The sequence below is a fragment of the Pseudophryne corroboree genome, chromosome 4 (assembly GCF_028390025.1).
Source record: "Pseudophryne corroboree isolate aPseCor3 chromosome 4, aPseCor3.hap2, whole genome shotgun sequence".
NCBI classification, from domain to species: Eukaryota; Metazoa; Chordata; class Amphibia; order Anura; family Myobatrachidae; genus Pseudophryne; species Pseudophryne corroboree.
In genome coordinates this window covers 754482312-754500015 of record NC_086447.1, presented here as the reverse complement: position 1 = coordinate 754500015, position 17704 = coordinate 754482312, and the positions used below count along the sequence as shown (strand labels likewise).

General features: G+C 51.1%; 1 pseudogene; it reads right to left on the bottom strand.

Annotated features, from left to right (window-relative positions):
- The window catches only part of LOC134910992 (PAS domain-containing serine/threonine-protein kinase-like), a 48139-nt pseudogene extending 30715 nt beyond the window's left edge, over positions 1–17424 (bottom strand).
- Positions 17425–17704: the final 280 nt, after the last annotated feature.

Sequence of the window (17704 nt, the reverse complement as noted above, 5' to 3'; positions counted from 1 at the left end):
AGGTTGGTTCAAATGAAAAGATGACACCACCTTCGGCAGAAATTGCAGACGAGTCCGTAATTCTGCCCTGTCCATATGGAAAACCAGATAGGGGCTTTTACATAACAAAGCCGCCAATTCTGACCCACGCCTAGTCGAAGCTAAGGCCAATAGCATGACCACTTTCCACGTGAGATACTTTAGCTCCACGGTCTTAAGTGGCTCAAACCAGTGAGATTTCAGGAAACTCAACACCACGTTAAGATCCTAAGGTGCCGGCACAAAAGGGGGCTGAATATGCAGCACTCCCTTTACAAACGTCTGAACTTCAGGAAGCGAAGCCAGTTCCTTTTGAAAGAAAATGGATAGGGCCGAAATCTGGACCTTTATGCACCCTAATTTTAAGCCCATAGTCACTCCTGACTGCAGGAAATGCAGGAATGCAGCAGGTCCTGTCTGAGCGGCAGAGGCCATGGGTCCTCTGAGATCATTTCTTGGAGTTCTGGTTACCAAGCTCTTCTTGGCCAACCCGGAACAATGAGTATAGTTCTTACTCCTCTCCTTCTTATTATTCTCATTACCCTGGGTAAGAGAGGCAGAGAAGGGAACACATACACCGACTGGTACACCCACGGTGTTACCAGAGCGTCCACAGCTATCGCCTGAGGGTCCTTAACCTGGCGCAATATCTTTGTAACTTTTAGTTGAGGCGGGACGCCATCATGTCCACCTGTGGCCTTTCCCAACGGTGTACAATCATTTGGAAGACTTCTGGATGAAGTCCCCACTCTCCCGGGTGGAGGTTTCTTAGTTGTCCACTCCGGGAATGAACACTGCTGACAGTGCTAACACATGATTTTCCGCCCATCGGAGAATCCTTGTGGCTTCTGCCATCGCCATCCTGCTTCTTGTGCCGCCCTGTCGGTTTACATGAGCGACCGCCGTGATGTTGTCTGACTGGATCAGCACCGGCCGGTGTTGAAGCAGGGGTCTAGCCTGACTTAGGGCATTGTAAATGGCCCTCAGTTCCAGAATATTTATGCGTAGGGAAGTCTCCTGACTTTTCCATAGCCTTGGAAGTTCCTTCCCTGTGTGACTGCCCCCCAGCCTCGAAGGCTGGCATCCGTGGTTAGCAGGACCCAGTTCTGTATGCTGAATCTGCGGCCCCCTAGAAGATGAGCACTCTGCAGCCACCACAACAGCGACACCCTGACCCTTGGAGACAGGGTTATCCGCCGATGCATCTGAAGATGCGACCCGGACCACTTGTCCAACAGATCCCACTGGAAAATCCTTGCATGGGACCTGGAGAATGGAATTTCTTCGTAAGAAGCTACCATCTTTCCCAGGGCTCGCGTGCATTGATGCACCGACACCTGTATACGTATTAGGAGGTCTCTGTCTAGAGACAACAACTCCTTGGACTTCTCCTCCGGGAGAAACCCTTTTTATCCTGTTGTCACAACTGAGGGCCTGAGCTGACGGGAGGCAGCCTCAGTTGTAGGGGCTGAGATGTACCGGAACCTGGGAGGTTGTATCAGACCCCTGGACATGTAAGTAACATGAAGAATAACCGCCCGAAGGCGTGACCACGGCAACTTGAATAAAAGTCAATGATGTTTATTTATGACAAACTCCATGCATCACAGTAGCAGTAAAAGAAACATAAAATCAGCAGAGAAATAATACAGTTCCTGGGTACTACAGGATGGCAGGGGCCACAGAGCTCTGGTAGTATGAGACAGTTCTTATTATCTGCGAGTTGGAAAGTCCTTACCAGGCCCGACTGTAGCAATGAAGAAAGCCCAGGATCGTACCAGCTGGTGTTCCAGGGAAAGCTGGACTGCTGTAAATAAAATAGCTGCTGTGGGTTCTGGTTGGAACCAGACAGATGTTGGCACGGAGTGGATGCTGGCTGGAACCAGTTAAATAATAAATGAAGCTTGAGAGCGATGCAATATGAATGAAATGTAGAGCTTGAGAGCGGAGAAATAATAATACCGGTGGAGAGTGGTAAACTGTAGAAAGGACACCGGCCCTTTAAGAGAAGCTGTACTCTGCTGGAAGCTGGGCTGGAAGCAGGTAATGTTGTGGCTGGAAACAGATGAATCCAAAATGGATCGGAGAGTCAGGCTACACCGCAGGTGGAATGCTGGTGCGGGTCTCTATGGTGGAAGTCTTGAGACAGGAGCTGGAACCTGGAAGACAATCACAGGAGAGAGACAAACAGGAACTAGGTTTGACAACCAAAGCACTGACGCCTTCCTTGCTCAGGCACAGTGTATTTATACCTGCAGCAAGGAAGGGATTGGCTAGGCAATTATGCAGATTAACAATACTGACAACAGATTGGAGGAAATTATCAGCTGACAGAATCCAAGATGGCTGCGCCCATGCAGACACTTGGAGGGAAGTTTGGTTTGTAATCCATGTGGTAATGAAAACAGTAATGGCGGCGCCGGCCACTGGAGACAGGAGACGCCAGGCAGACAAGTGCACATCCAACCACGCGGACACAGCGGAGGCCGCGGCTGACGTAATCCACTCTGACACTCTGCATGCAGAAGCTCAGGGACGGCGGCGGAGGCCGCGGGAGACGCCATGCCAGATGTATTATGGCGTTACTGTGACAGCGTCTCAGAGAGACAGGAGAGGATGCAGGAATGTGAACATTAGGATAACAGATGGGATCCGGTGCTGGAGCGCTGAGCCAGCCTTAGGAGGCATCTGATGGGTAAGAAATGGCGTCCAGATACCCGGATCGTGACAGCACCCCCCCCCCCCCTTTAGGAGTGGCCCCAGGACACTTCTTTGGCTTTTGAGGAAACTTGGAATGGAATCTCCGGACCAAGGCAGGAGCATGGACATCAGAAGCATTGGTCCATGAACGTTCCTCAGGGCCGTAACCCTTCCAGTCAATAAGATATTGTAGTTGACCGTAACGGTGACGTGAGTCCAGGATCTTAGCCACTTCATACTCAACGCCTCGTTGAGTTTGGACTTTCGGAGTTGGAGGAAGTGAGGAATGAAACCGATTTAAGATCAGCGGTTTCAACAGGGAAACATGGAATGTCCTGGGTATTTTTAAGAAGGGAGGCAACTGGAGTCTGTAAGCAACAGGATTGATGACTTGTTCAATCTTGAAAGGACCGATATAGCGAGGTGCAAACTTCATACTGGGAACTCTTAACCTCAAATTCTTCGTGGATAACCATACCCGATCACCCACCTTGAGAGCAGGAACTGCTCGACGCTTCCTATCCGCAAACTTCTTGTACCTGAACGATGCCTTGAGCAGAGCTGATCGTACGCTCTTCCAGATATTGGCAAACTGATGCAAGGTGATATCCACTGCGGGAACAGAAGTTGCTGGAAGCGGTTGGAACTCAGGGACTTTAGGGTGGAATCCAAAGTTAGTGAAGAATGGTGTTGAAGCAGATGAAGAATGATACTGGTTGTTATGACAGAACTCGGCCCAGGGAAGTAATTGAACCCAGTCATCTTGAGAGGAGGACACATAGATGCGGAGGAAGGCCTCCAAGTCCTGATTCACCCTCTCGGTTTGACCATTGGTCTGAGGATGGTAAGCCGTGGAAAACTTTAGCTTGACTTGGAGGACTTGACATAAACTTCGCCAGAATTTGGCTGTGAATTGAACTCCTCGATCTGAGATAATTTCCTCAGGAAGACCGTGGAGTCGGAAGATCTCTTGTATGAATACTTGAGCCAACTTGGAAGCTGACGGAAGACCGGTGAGAGGAATGAAGTGTGCCATCTTGGTGAACCGGTCAACTACCACCCAGATGGTATTGAACTTGTTGCACATGTAATAAAGTCCATCGACAAATGGGTCCAAGGTCGACGGGGAACAGATAGTGGAACCAGTTGCCCCGCAGGCGACTGGCGGGATACCTTATGTTGAGCACACTTTGGGCAAGATGCAATAAACTCCAAGACGTCCTTTTTCAGAGTTGGCCACCAATAGGACCTAGAGATAAACTCCAGGGTTTTTTGGATACCTGTATGTCCGGCAAAACGGGAAGCATGGGCCCAATGCATGAGCTTCTTCCTTAGCATCGGTTTCACAAAACTTTTCCCTGATGGGGGCGTAGAGTCCATCCCTACCGTGGAGAATGCCAACGGATTTATAATAGGATGCTTGTCTGAAGACTCTGACTCATTTTCTTGCTCCCATGAGCGGGAAAGGGCATCGGCCTTGCGATTCTGAGAGCCCGGACAGAACTGGAGTTTAAAGTCGAACCTGGAAAAGAAAAGTGCCCATCTGGCCTGACGAGGGTTGAGACATTGTGCGCCTTTCAGATATAAAAGGTTCTTGTGGTCTGTAAGTATGGTGATTGAATGAGAAGCTCCCTCCAACAGATACCTCCACTCTTCTAGAGCGAGCTTGATGGCTAGCAACTCCTGGTCGCCAATGGCATAGTTGCGCTCAGCTGGGGAGAACTTCCGGGAGAAGAAACTGCAAGGGTGTAAATGGCCATCTTTAGCCCTCTGAGATAACACCGCTCCTACTCCAACGGAGGAGGCATCCACCTCTAAGATGAAAGGAGAGTCGATGTCAGGCTGTTTCAGAACAGGCGCAGAGATGAACCTTTGTTTTAACAGATGAAATGCTTGCATGGCTTCTTCAGACCACTTGGACGGGTTAGCACCCTTCTTAGTGAAAGCAGTAATAGGCGCCACAATGGTGGAAAAGTCTCGTATAAACTTTCGGTAATAGTTGGCGAACCCTAAGAACCTCTGGACCCCTTTGAGGGTTAAGGGTACCGGCCAATTTTGGATTGCTTGTAGTTTCTCAGGATCCATCTCTAGTCCGGAACCGGACACAATGTACCCTAGAAACGGAATGGACTTGACTTCAAAGACGCATTTCTCTAATTTGCAATAGAGATGATTGACACGGAGACGGGACAGAACCTCTTTAACCCAAAAACGATGTTCCTCTAAATCGTTGGCAAAAATGAGGATATCGTCTAGATAGACCACGACATGACGGTATAGAATGTCTCTGAAGATCTCATTGACAAAATGCTGGAAGACAGCTGGAGCATTGCTCAATCCGAAGGGCATGACGAGGTACTCATAATGTCCGTCACGGGTGTTAAAGGCGGTCTTCCACTCGTCACCCTCACGGATCCGGATGAGATTGTATGCACCTCTCAAGTCCAGCTTTGTAAAGATGGTAGCTCCGCTAACTCTGTCAAAGAGCTCAGTAATCAGGGGTAAAGGATAACGGTTCTTGATGGTAATGTCGTTCAAACCTCTGTAGTCGATGCACGGCCGCAGACCACCATCTTTCTTCTTTACAAAAAAGAAGCCTGCGCCGGCTGGAGAAGAAGAAGGTCGAATGAACCCCTTTGCTAGGTTCTCTTTAATGTATTCCTCCATAGAATGCGTCTCAGGCAGAGACAACGGATAAGTTCGGCCTCGAGGTGGAACCTTCCCTGGAACGAGATCAATCGGGCAGTCCCATTCTCTATGAGGAGGAAGGATATCAGCAGAAGCTTTACTGAACACATCCGTGAAATCTTGATATGGAGGAGGTGGAACATCAGACGACCTGGGGGAGGAAGAACAGACAGGCAATACTTTAAACAAACATGTCTCAGCACAGGAGGAACCCCATGCCAGGATTTGCGTAGTCGTCCAATCAATTGTAGGATTGTGAAGACGGAGCCATGGAAGGCCCAGGACCACAGGATGTGTGGCTCTTGGAATCACTAAAAAAGAAATAAGTTCGGAATGAAGAACTTCCACTCTCAGACGAACTGGTAGAGTCCTTAAAGAACTAACTGCATCAAAAATTTTGCTGCCATCCACGGCAGTTAAAGAAATGGACGAAGGAAGTCTCTCGGTGGGTAGGGACCACCGTTTAACATAGGCTTCGGTAATAAAGTTCCCAGCTGCTCCGGAATCAAGGAGGGCAATGACGTTCCGATAACGTTGAGCAACTTGAAGCGAGACTGGGAGATTACAATCTTGAGGAGATGGAGAGGAGATCATTACTCCTAGCCGGCCCTCTCCTTGGCGAGCTAGGATTTGGAGTTTCCCGGACGTTTGGGACAGGCATTAATGGTGTGAGACGGAGCCGCACAATAAAGACAGAGAGACTCGGAGAGACGTCTTCGGCGCTCAGCAGGAGTTAAACGGGAACGGCCAATTTGCATGGGCTCATCTTTAGTTGGTGACAGTTGGCGAGGAGGAGGAGCAGAAGATTTTGGAGCAGATGATCTTCCACGCTCAGTTGCTCTCTCTCTGAAACGTAAATCAACTTTCGTGCAGAGTGAGATTAGCTCATCTAACTTAGAGGGTAAGTCTCTGGTAGCTAACTCATCTTTAATACGCTCAGATAAGCCATGCCAGAATGCAGCATACAGGGCCTCGTCGTTCCAGACCAGTTCGGATGCCAGGATCTGGAACTGTATCAGATATTGTCCTACAGTACGTGACCCCTGGCGTAAACGGAGAATCTCGGATGAAGCTGAGGTTACCCGGCCTGGCTCGTCGAAGATGCGCCTGAATGTTGACACGAATGCAGTGTAAGAAGATAGCAGGGTGTCGGACCTCTCCCATAACGGTGATGCCCAATCAAGGGCTGAGCCACTGAGAAGAGAAATAATGTAGGCAATTTTTGTACGGTCACTGGGAAAATTGCCAGGTTGTAGCTCAAACTGAATCTCACACTGGTTGAGAAATCCCCTGCAGAATCTTGGAGATCCGTCAAATTTTGCTGGCGTTGGAAGATGAAGACGTGGAGCAGAAATGGGTAAGGTGGGTGGGGTTATAGCTGGAGTCACTGTGGTTGACGCACCAGACGCGCCTGATCCACGGAGAGTTGTCTGAATCCCATCCAGCCGAGTAGAGAGATCCTGGAGACAGCGGATGATGTGGCCCTGTGCAGCCTCCTGATGTTCTAGTCGGGCTGCCAGTTCTTGCATCGGCCTGGCCGCTTGATCCTGGTCTCCGGCTGGATTCATTAGGTCAGTGCTTACTGTCACAACTGAGGGCCTGAGCTGACGGGAGGCAGCCTCAGTTGTAGGGGCTGAGATGTACCGGAACCTGGGAGGTTGTATCAGACCCCTGGACATGTAAGTAACATGAAGAATAACCGCCCCAAGGCGTGACCACGGCAACTTGAATAAAAGTCAATGATGTTTATTTATGACAAACTCCATGCATCACAGTAGCAGTAAAAGAAACATAAAATCAGCAGAGAAATAATACAGTTCCTGGGTACTACAGGATGGCAGGGGCCACAGAGCTCTGGTAGTATGAGACAGTTCTTATTATCTGCGAGTTGGAAAGTCCTTACCAGGCCCGACTGTAGCAATGAAGAAAGCCCAGGATCGTACCAGCTGGTGTTCCAGGGAAAGCTGGACTGCTGTAAATAAAATAGCTGCTGTGGGTTCTGGTTGGAACCAGACAGATGTTGGCACGGAGTGGATGCTGGCTGGAACCAGTTAAATAATAAATGAAGCTTGAGAGCGATGCAATATGAATGAAATGTAGAGCTTGAGAGCGGAGAAATAATAATACCGGTGGAGAGTGGTAAACTGTAGAAAGGACACCGGCCCTTTAAGAGAAGCTGTACTCTGCTGGAAGCTGGGCTGGAAGCAGGTAATGTTGTGGCTGGAAACAGATGAATCCAAAATGGATCGGAGAGTCAGGCTACACCGCAGGTGGAATGCTGGTGCGGGTCTCTATGGTGGAAGTCTTGAGACAGGAGCTGGAACCTGGAAGACAATCACAGGAGAGAGACAAACAGGAACTAGGTTTGACAACCAAAGCACTGACGCCTTCCTTGCTCAGGCACAGTGTATTTATACCTGCAGCAAGGAAGGGATTGGCTAGGCAATTATGCAGATTAACAATACTGACAACAGATTGGAGGAAATGATCAGCTGACAGAATCCAAGATGGCTGCGCCCATGCAGACACTTGGAGGGAAGTTTGGTTTGTAATCCATGTGGTAATGAAAACAGTAATGGCGGCGCCGGCCACTGGAGACAGGAGACGCCAGGCAGACAAGTGCACATCCAACCACGCGGACACAGCGGAGGCCGCGGCTGACGTAATCCACTCTGACACTCTGCATGCAGAAGCTCAGGGACGGCGGCGGAGGCCGCGGGAGACGCCATGCCAGATGTATTATGGCGTTACTGTGACAGCGTCTCAGAGAGACAGGAGAGGATGCAGGAATGTGAACATTAGGATAACAGATGGGATCCGGTGCTGGAGCGCTGAGCCAGCCTTAGGAGGCATCTGATGGGTAAGAAATGGCGTCCAGATACCCGGATCGTGACACCTGTTCTGTATCCAGAACCATACCCAGGAACAGTAGACGCATCGTAGGAACCAGCTGCGACTTTGGAATATTCAGAATCCAGCCGTGCTGTCGTAGCACTTCCCGAGATAGTGCTACTCCGACGAACAACTGCTCCCTGGACCTCGCCTTTATAAGGAGATTGTCCAAGTACGGGATAATTATTTCGGCCATTACCTTGGTAAATACCTCGGTGCCGGGGACAGACCAACGGCAACTTCTGGAATTGGTAATGACAATCCTGTACCACAATATTGAGGTACTCCTGGTGAAGAGGGTAAATAGGGACATGCAGGTAATCATCCTTGATGTCCAGTGATACCATGAAATTCTCCAGGCTTGCAATAATCGCCCTGAGCGATTCCATTTTGAACTTGAACCTTCGTATATAAGTGTTCAAGGCTTTCAATTTTAGAATGGGTCTCACCGAACCGTCTGGTTTCGGTACCACAACATTTTGGAATAGTAACCCCGGCCTTGTTGAAGGAGGGGTACCTTGCTTTCACCTGCTGGAAGTACAGCTTGTGAATTGCCGCCAGTACTACCTTTCTCCGAGGGCAGCCGGCAAGGCTGATGTGAGGTAACGGCGAGGGGGAGTCGCCTCGAACTCCAGCCTGTATCCCTGTGATACTATTTGCAGAACCTAGAGATCCACCTGTGGGCAAGCCCACTGGTCCCTGAAGTTCCCGAGACGCGCCCCTACAGCACCTGTCTCCACCTGTGGAGCCCAGCGTCATGCGGTGGACTCAGAGGAAGCGGGGGAAGATTTTTGATCCTGGGAACTGGCTGCTGGTGCAGCTTTTTCCTTCTTCCCTTGTCTCTGTGCAGAAAGGAAGCGCCTTTGACCCGCTTGCTTTTCTGAAGCCGAAAGGACTGTACCTGAAAATACGGTGCTTTCTTAGGCTGTGAGGAAACCTGAGGTAAAAATTTTTCTTCCCAGCTGTTGCTGTGGATACGAGGTCCCAGAGACCATCCCCAAACAATTCCTCACCCTTATAAGGCAGAATCTCCATGTGCCTTTTACAGGCAGCATCACCTGTCCACTGCCGGGTTTCTAATACCCTCCTGGCAGAATGGACATTGCATTAATTCTGGATGCCAGCCGGCAAATATCCCTCTGTGCATCCTTTATATATAAGACAACGTCTTAAATATGCTCAATGTTAGCAAAATATTATCCCTGTCTTAGCGTATTAATATTATCTGACAGGGTATCAGACCACGCTGCAGCAGCCCTATTTATGCTGAGGCAATTGCAGGTCTCAGTATATAACCTGAGTGTGTAAATACAGACTTCAGGATCGCCTCCTGCTTTTTATCAGCAGGTTCCTTCAAGGTGGCCGTATCCTAAGACGGCAGTGCCACCTTTTGACAAACGTGTGAGCGCCTTATCCACCCTAAGGGATATCTCCCAACGTGACCTATCCTCTGGCGGGAAAGGGTACGCCATCAGTAACTTTTTAGAAATTACTAGTTTCTTATCGGGGGAAACCACGCTTCTTTACACACTTCATTCATTCATCTGATGGGGGAACAAAACACTGGCTGCTTTTTCTCCCCAAATATAAAACCCCTTTTATGTGGTACTTGGGTTCATGTCAGAAAATGCGTAACACATTTTTCATTGCCGAGATCATGTAACGGATGTTCCTAGTGGATTGTGTATATGTCTCAACCTCATCGCCACTGGAGTCAGACTCCGTGTCGACATCTGTGTCTGCCATCTGAGGTAACGGGCGTTTTTTTTTTTTTTTTGAGCCCCTGATGGCCTTTGAGACGCCTGGGCAGGCGCGGGCTGAGAAGCCGGCTGTCCCACAGCTGTTACGTCATCCAGCCTTTTATGTAAGGAGTTGACACTGTCGGTTAATACCTTCCACCTATCCATCCACTCTGGTGTCGGCCCCACAGGGGGCGACATCCCATTTATCGGCCTCTGCTCCGCCTCCACGTAACATTCCTCATCCAACATGTCGACACAGCCGTACCGACACACCGCACACACACAGGGAATGCTCTGACTGAGGACAGGACCCCACAAAGTCCTTTGGGGAGACAGAGAGAGAGTATGCCAGCACAAACCAGAGCGCTATATAATGCAGGGATTAACACTATAACTGAGTGATTTTTCCCCAAATAGCTGCTTGTATACATATATTGCGCCTAAATTTAGTGCCCCCCCCTCTCTTTTTAACCCTTTGAGCCTGAAAACTACAGGGGAGAGCCTGGGGAGCTGTCTTCCAGCTGCACTGTGAAGAGAAAATGGCGCCAGTGTGCTGAGGGAGAAGCCCCGCCCCTTTTTCAACTGACTTTCTCCCGCTTTTTCTGGAATACTGGCAGGGGTAATTTTACATCTATATAGCCTCTAGGACTATATATGATGTAGATTTGCCAGCCAAGGTGTCATATATTGCCCTCAGGGCGCCCCCCCCAGCGCCCTGCACCCATCAGTGACCGGAGTGTGAGGTGCACATGAGGAGCAATGGCGCACAGCTGCAGTGCTGTGCGCTACCTTGGTGAAGACCGAAGTCTTCTGCCGCCGATTTTCCGGACTCTTCATGCTTCTGGCTCTGTAAGGGGGACGGCGGCGCGGCTCCGGGAACGAACACCAAGGTCGGGTCCTGCGGTCGATCCCTCTGGAGCTAATGGTGTCCAGTAGCCTAAGAAGCCCAAACTACCACCTGTTAGGTAGGTTCGCTTCTTCTCCCCTTAGTCCCTCGCTGCAGTGAGTCTGTTGCCAGCAGATCTCACTGTAAAATAAAAAACCTAAATATACTTTCTTTCTAGGAGCTCAGGAGAGACCCTAGTGTGCATCCAGCTCAGCCGGGCACAAGAATCTAACTGAGGTCTGGAGGAGGGTGGGAGGAGCCAGTGCACACCAGGTAGTCCTAAAGCTTTCTTTAGTTGTGCCCAGTCTCCTGCGGAGCCGCTAATCCCCATGTTCCTTACGGAGTCCCAGCATCCACTTAGGACGTCAGAGAAAGTATTTAATAAGAATATTTCATTCATTCAGATCTAGGATGTGTTATTTTAGCATTCCCTTTATTCTTTTTGAGCAGTGTACATTACTGGCCTGTGCCAGCAATGTATATATTACTGTCTAAAATAAAAAAAGCATTAAATAAACTTTGGTGGGCAGGGGTATATACATTGCTGGCCAATGCCAGCAATGTATATAACCGAGGAAAACACTTGTATGCAGCGACTCACTGGTCTCCCTGCTTGTGGATGAGCAGTGCTGGCGTCTCTGTGCTGGCAGGGAGCAGGAGGGAGCAGGCGGCACCTCGGCGGCTAGCAGGTGCGGCTTGGGGAGACAGCGGGGCGGGTTCGGCAGCTGGAAAAAAGGTCATCTTCCAGCCATCATCGCTCGTGGCCGTACACACTGAGCGATGATGGCTGGAAAATGATCCATCATCTTCAGACATGCTGGTAAAACCAGCCGATGGCCCACCTTGCTGGCGATGATGCGGGATTGCTCATCATCCCAGTCGTTCGTCGCTAGCCCATACACACTGGGAGACTTTCACCTCAAAATGGTTCAAAACGTCTGAAATGAACGATTTTGAGGCCAAAGTCGCCTAGTGTGTATCAGCCTTTACTGTATTGTAAACCACTATTTTTTTTAGATTTAAGTAAAAAAAAAAAAAAAGCTCCAGAGATTCTCAGACCCATCAGCAGTAGAACCCAGATGTCACAGTGCTTGTTTGGCTTTGTCATCACTCAGACTTGCATGCTAATCTGATGGTTAGCGTACAAGTCCGATGGTGGGGACACTGCACGTGTGCAGGACCGGTTCTAAGCATGTGCCCCCCTAATGCCCCAGCCTGATTGAAAAAAACTCTATATATGATTACAAGAAGTTACAGGTGATGAGGATTTGGAAGAAATGCAGTGGGGGTGTAGTGCATACTTCCCTACTTCTTTTTTTTTTTTTTTACTCCTTATTTTTGGTCTGTCAAAATGTAATCTTTATATTTTCTCTAGAGCGCAAGTCATATCTAATATATGTCAAATTATTTGTGTGTTATAGTATGTTGCGTGAAATGGTCAAATAATTGCTGCTGATAGTATACTGTAAGTCAGAGTCCTCTCCCAAACATTTAGGTTACTTCTCACTCAGCCCCCCTCCCTCCAAGTAATTTCCCCCACTATTCCCCAAACGTTTTTTAATCACGGCGCTCTAGAGTATCAGCATTTTTTCATCTTACCCCTAGATTCACCTTTATAGTGGGGGACAGGATTGATCTTCTGTTTGTCCATATATTGTATGATTGGCAGCCACCAGCACTGGGTTTGCCTATCACCTAATCCTGTCATTTATTCTATACAAATGTGTCCTAGCGTTTGCTCTCTTGCACACCACTTACACACTCCACTGTGATTTATTCCCCCCCCCCCCAAGAACGTAACAGCTGCACAATGGGGTTAAGCAGGGCCGGTGCTAGGGTGTTCGGCGCCCTCCTGCAAACTATAAATTTGCGCCCTCCCATACATTACAAAGGGACAGCGCACATAATGCTTATATACATAATGCACCCTGTAGTAGTGCCGCTTACACACGTAACGCCCCCTGCAGCAGTGACACTTACACACGCAACACCCCCTGTACCAGTGATGCTTACATATAATGCCCCCTGTACCAGTGCTGCTTACACACGTAACGCCCCCTGCACCAGTGCCACTTAAACACATAACACCCCTGTACTAGTGACGCTTACACACGTAACGCCCCCTGTACCAGTGCCGCTTACACACGCAACGCCCCCTGTACCAGTGCCGCTTACACACGCAACGCCCCTGTACCAGTGCCGCTTACACACGTAACGCCCCCTGTACCAGTGCCGCTTACACACGTAACGCCCCCTGTACCAGTGCCGCTTACACACGTAACGCCCCCTGTACCAGTGCCGCTTACACACGTAACGCCCCCTGTACCAGTGCCACTTACACACGTAACGCCCCCTATAATAGTGACGCTTACACACGTAACGCCCCCTGTACCAGTGCCGCTTACACACGCAACGCCCCCTGTACCAGTGCCGCTTACACACGCAACGCCCCCTGTACCAGTGCCGCTTACACACGCAATGCCCCCTGTACCAGTGCTGTTTACACACGTAACGCCCCCTGTACCAGTTCCGCTTACACACGTAACGCCCCCTGTACCAGTTCCGCTTACACACGTAACGCCCCCTGTACCAGTGACACTTACACACGTAACGCCCCCCTGTATCAGTGCCGCTTACACACGCAATGCCCCCTGTACCAGTGCCGCTTACACACGCAACGCCCCCTGTACCAGTGCCACTTACACACGCAACGCCCCCTGTACCAGTGCCACTTACACACGCAACGCCCCCTGTACCAGTGCCGCTTACACACGCAACGCCCCCTGTACCAGTTCCGCTTGCACACGCAACGCCCCCTGTACCAGTGCCGCTTACACATGCAATGCCCCCTGTACCAGTGCCGCTTACACACGCAACACCCCCTGTACCAGTTCCGCTTGCACATGCAACGCCCCCTGTACCAGTGCCGCTTACACACGTAACGCCCCCTGTACCAGTGAGTACCGCTTACACACATAACGCCCCCTGTACCAGTGCCGCTTACACACACAATGCCCCCTGTACCAGTGCCGCTTACACACGTAACGCCCCCTGTACCAGTGACGCTTACACACGTAACGCCCCCTGTACCAGTGACGCTTACACACGCAATGCCCCCTGTACCAGTGCCGCTTACACACGCAACGCCCCCTGTACCAGTGCCGCTTACACACGCAATGCCCCCTGTACCAGTGCCGCTTACACACGCAATGCCCCCTGTACCAGTTCCGCTTGCACATGCAACGCCCCCTGTACCAGTGCTGCTTACACACGCAACGCCCCCTGTACCAGTGAGTGCCGCTTACACACGTAACGCCCCCTGTACCAGTGCCACTTACACACGCAATGCCCCCTGTACCAGTGCCGCTTACATACGTAACGCCCCCTGTACCAGTGACGCTTACACACGTAACGCCCCCTGTACCAGTGCCACTTACACACGTAACGCCCCCTGTACCAGTGCCGCTTACACACGCAGCGCCCCCTGTACCAGTGCCGCTTACACACGCAACGCCCCCTGTACCAGTGAGTGCCGCTTACACACGTAACGCTCCCTGTACCAGTGCCGCTTACAAAAGTAATGCCCCACTGTACCAGTGCCGCTTACACAAGTAACGCCCCCTGTACCAGTGCCCAGTGGCGTGCGGTGAGGTCAGTGGCTGGTGAGGCACTACCATAATGTCCGCCTAATCCTGGCGATGACCCCTACCGCTGCCGAGCCAATGCCCGCTACTGCCTCAGAGCCGCTGCCCACTGCCACCGCCAATGGCTTACAAACTCGGCCACCATCAACTGACCCAGCCCTCCACCACTAATTTGCATCTCAGTCCGATGCCGCCAATGCCCGCTGCCTGCCTGCTCTTCATAAAAAAATAAAAATTAGTGTTTGGGACTGGAAAGGGAGTGGGAGGAGGACATGAATGCAATTTTGTTGTCCAGGGCTTCCAGTAACTTGATGTAAAAAAAAAAATGCATGAGGTCCCCCCCTCCTAAGTATAACCAGCCTCGGGCTCTTTGAGCCAGTCCTGGTTGTTTAAATACTGGGGAAAAAATTGGACAGGGGTTCCCCGTATTTAGACAACCAGCACCGGGCTCTTAGTCCGGTCCTAGTTCCAAAAATATGGGGGACAAAAGATGTAGGGGTCCCCTGTATTTTTAAAACCAGCACCGGTCTCCACTAGCCAGGGACATAATGCCACAGCTGGGGGACACATTTATGTAGGTCCCTGCGGCCGTGGCATTACCCCCCCCAACTAGTCACTCCTAGCCGGGGTTCCCTGGAGGAGTGGGGACCCCTTAAATCAAGGGGTCCCCCCCCCCCTCCAGACACCCAAGGGCCAGGGGTGAAGCCCGAGGCTGTCCCCAGCACCCCTGGGCGGTGGGTGCCGGGCTGATAGCCATGTGTGTAAAAAAACGAATATTGTTTTTTGTTGTGAAACTACAAGGGCAAGCGGGCCTCCCCCGCTTGCTGGTACTTGGAGAACCTCAAGTACCAGCATGCGGGGAAATAATGGGTCCGCTGGTACCTGTAGTTCTACAAAAAAAAAAATACCCAAATAAAAACACAACACATACACTGTGAAAGTAACATTTTATTATAACACACGTACACACTCACACATACTTACCTAAATCCCACGCCGGTCACGTCCACTTGTCCAGTAGAATCCAATAGGGGGACCTGTAAAAATGAGAGAGATTACTTACCTACATCCCACGCCGGTCACGTCCACTTGTCCAGTAAAATCCAATACCTGGAAAATAAGTAAGTTACACATAAATGCTTCAATTCACAGGAGGGGGGGGAAAGGGGAGGGAGAGAGAGGGAGGGAGGGAGGGAGGGAGAGAGAGAGAGAGAGAGAGAGAGAGAGAGAGAGAGAGAGAGAGAGAGAGAGAGAGAGAGAGAGAGGGGGGGGAGAGAGAGAAATAGGGAGAGAGAGAGAGGGAGGGAGAGAGAGAGAGAGAGAGAGAGAGAGAGAGAGGGGGAGAGAGAGAAAGAGGGAGAGGGAGAGAGAGAGAGGGAGAGAGAGAGAGAGAGAGAGAGAGAGACCGACCAAAAAAAAAAAAAACCTGCCTGCTGTTGTGTGCGGACGGAGCAGCCGGAGAGAGCCGCACAGAGGACAAGTGGCTGTCAGCGGGAGGGGAGGACGGAGCCGCCGGAGAAGGACTGGGAGAGCCGCACAGCCACAGAGGACAAGTGGCAGTCAGCGGGAGGGGAGAACGGAGCCGCCGGACTCTGGCAGGTGTCAGCCGCCCACAGGAGAGACGTCTGGTGCTTGTGTGCGGGAGGAGGGGACGGAGCCGGCGGAGCATGACAGGGGAGAGCAGCAGTCACTGCAGACCCACCGCTGCTGCTGCTCCCGTCCCAACTTCTGCCTCCCGCCGCGTCTTGGTGATTGGACAGCGGATCCAGTGCTGGATCCGCAGTCCAATCACAGCTGCCTCGCTGACATGGGGGTGGTGTCCCTGTCAGCGAGGCACTTTTTTCAGTGCCGCTTTGCCACTGTTTTTCAATGGGCTTTTACAGCCCAGTGCTAGGCTCCGCCCCCCGCTCTCTCCCCCTTCCTATTCTGTTTGGGAGGCACTGCTAACAGTGCCTCCCAAAGTAATTTCACACACAAAAAAAATATGGCATTACATAAGGAAGACACTTATGACATAGAATATGTGTCATAAGTATCTTCTATGTATTCTTTTACTAATTAATCACAGGGGAGGCACTGCCTCCCCTGCCTCCCCTGACTGCACGTCCCTGCCAGTGCCGCTTACACACGTAACGTCCCCTGTACCAGTGCCGCTTACATAGGTAACGCCCCCTGTACCAGTGTCGCTTACACAGGTAACGCCCCCTGTACCAGAGACGCTTACACAGGTAACACCCCCCGTACCAGTGACGCTTACACACGTAACGCCCCCTGTACCAGTGACGCTTACACACGTAACGCCCCCTGTACCAGTGACGCTTACACACGCAAAGCCCCCTCTACCAGTGACGCTTACACACGCAACGCCCCGTCTACCAATGACGCTTACACACGCAACGCCCCGTCTACCAGTGACGCTTACACATGCAAAGCCCCCTCTACCATTGACGCTTACACATGCAACACCCCCTGTACCAGTGACGCCTACACACGTAACGCCCCCTGTACCAGTGCCACTTACACACGCAACGCCCCCTGTACCAGTGCCGCTTACACACGCAACGCCCCCTGTACCAGTGCCGCTTACACACGCAACGCCCCCTCTACCAGTGCCGCTTACACACGCAACGCCCCCTCTACCAGTGACGCTTACACACGCAACGACCCCTGAACCAGTGACGCTTACACACATTATGCTGCACAGTCACACATATACTACATACACATATACATACACACACATACTGTACATACATTACACATACACACACTTTCTCACTCACTCTCCCTCAACTCACCATCTGGCTGGCCGACTCTGTATTCTGCCTTCAGACTTCCTCTGCAGCATGGCCATGGTCCCGTGTAGCTCCGCCCCTCAGTGCCGGTAAACCCCGCCCCTTTTTCGGCAGGAGTCGCTGGACACACACAGACACTGGAGACTGGACTACTGTCAACCAGGGAGGTAGGGGGAAGGTTCATGCTACCGGCGCCGCTGCCTGTCAAACAGTGTGACAGGCACAGCAGCCGGCAGCAGCAGCAGCAGCAGCAGGGGCCCAGGCGCAGCAGCGGGGATGCAAAGCAGGGAGAGCGTCTCTCCAACCCTGGCGCCTACCTGCTTTGCATCCCTTTGCTGA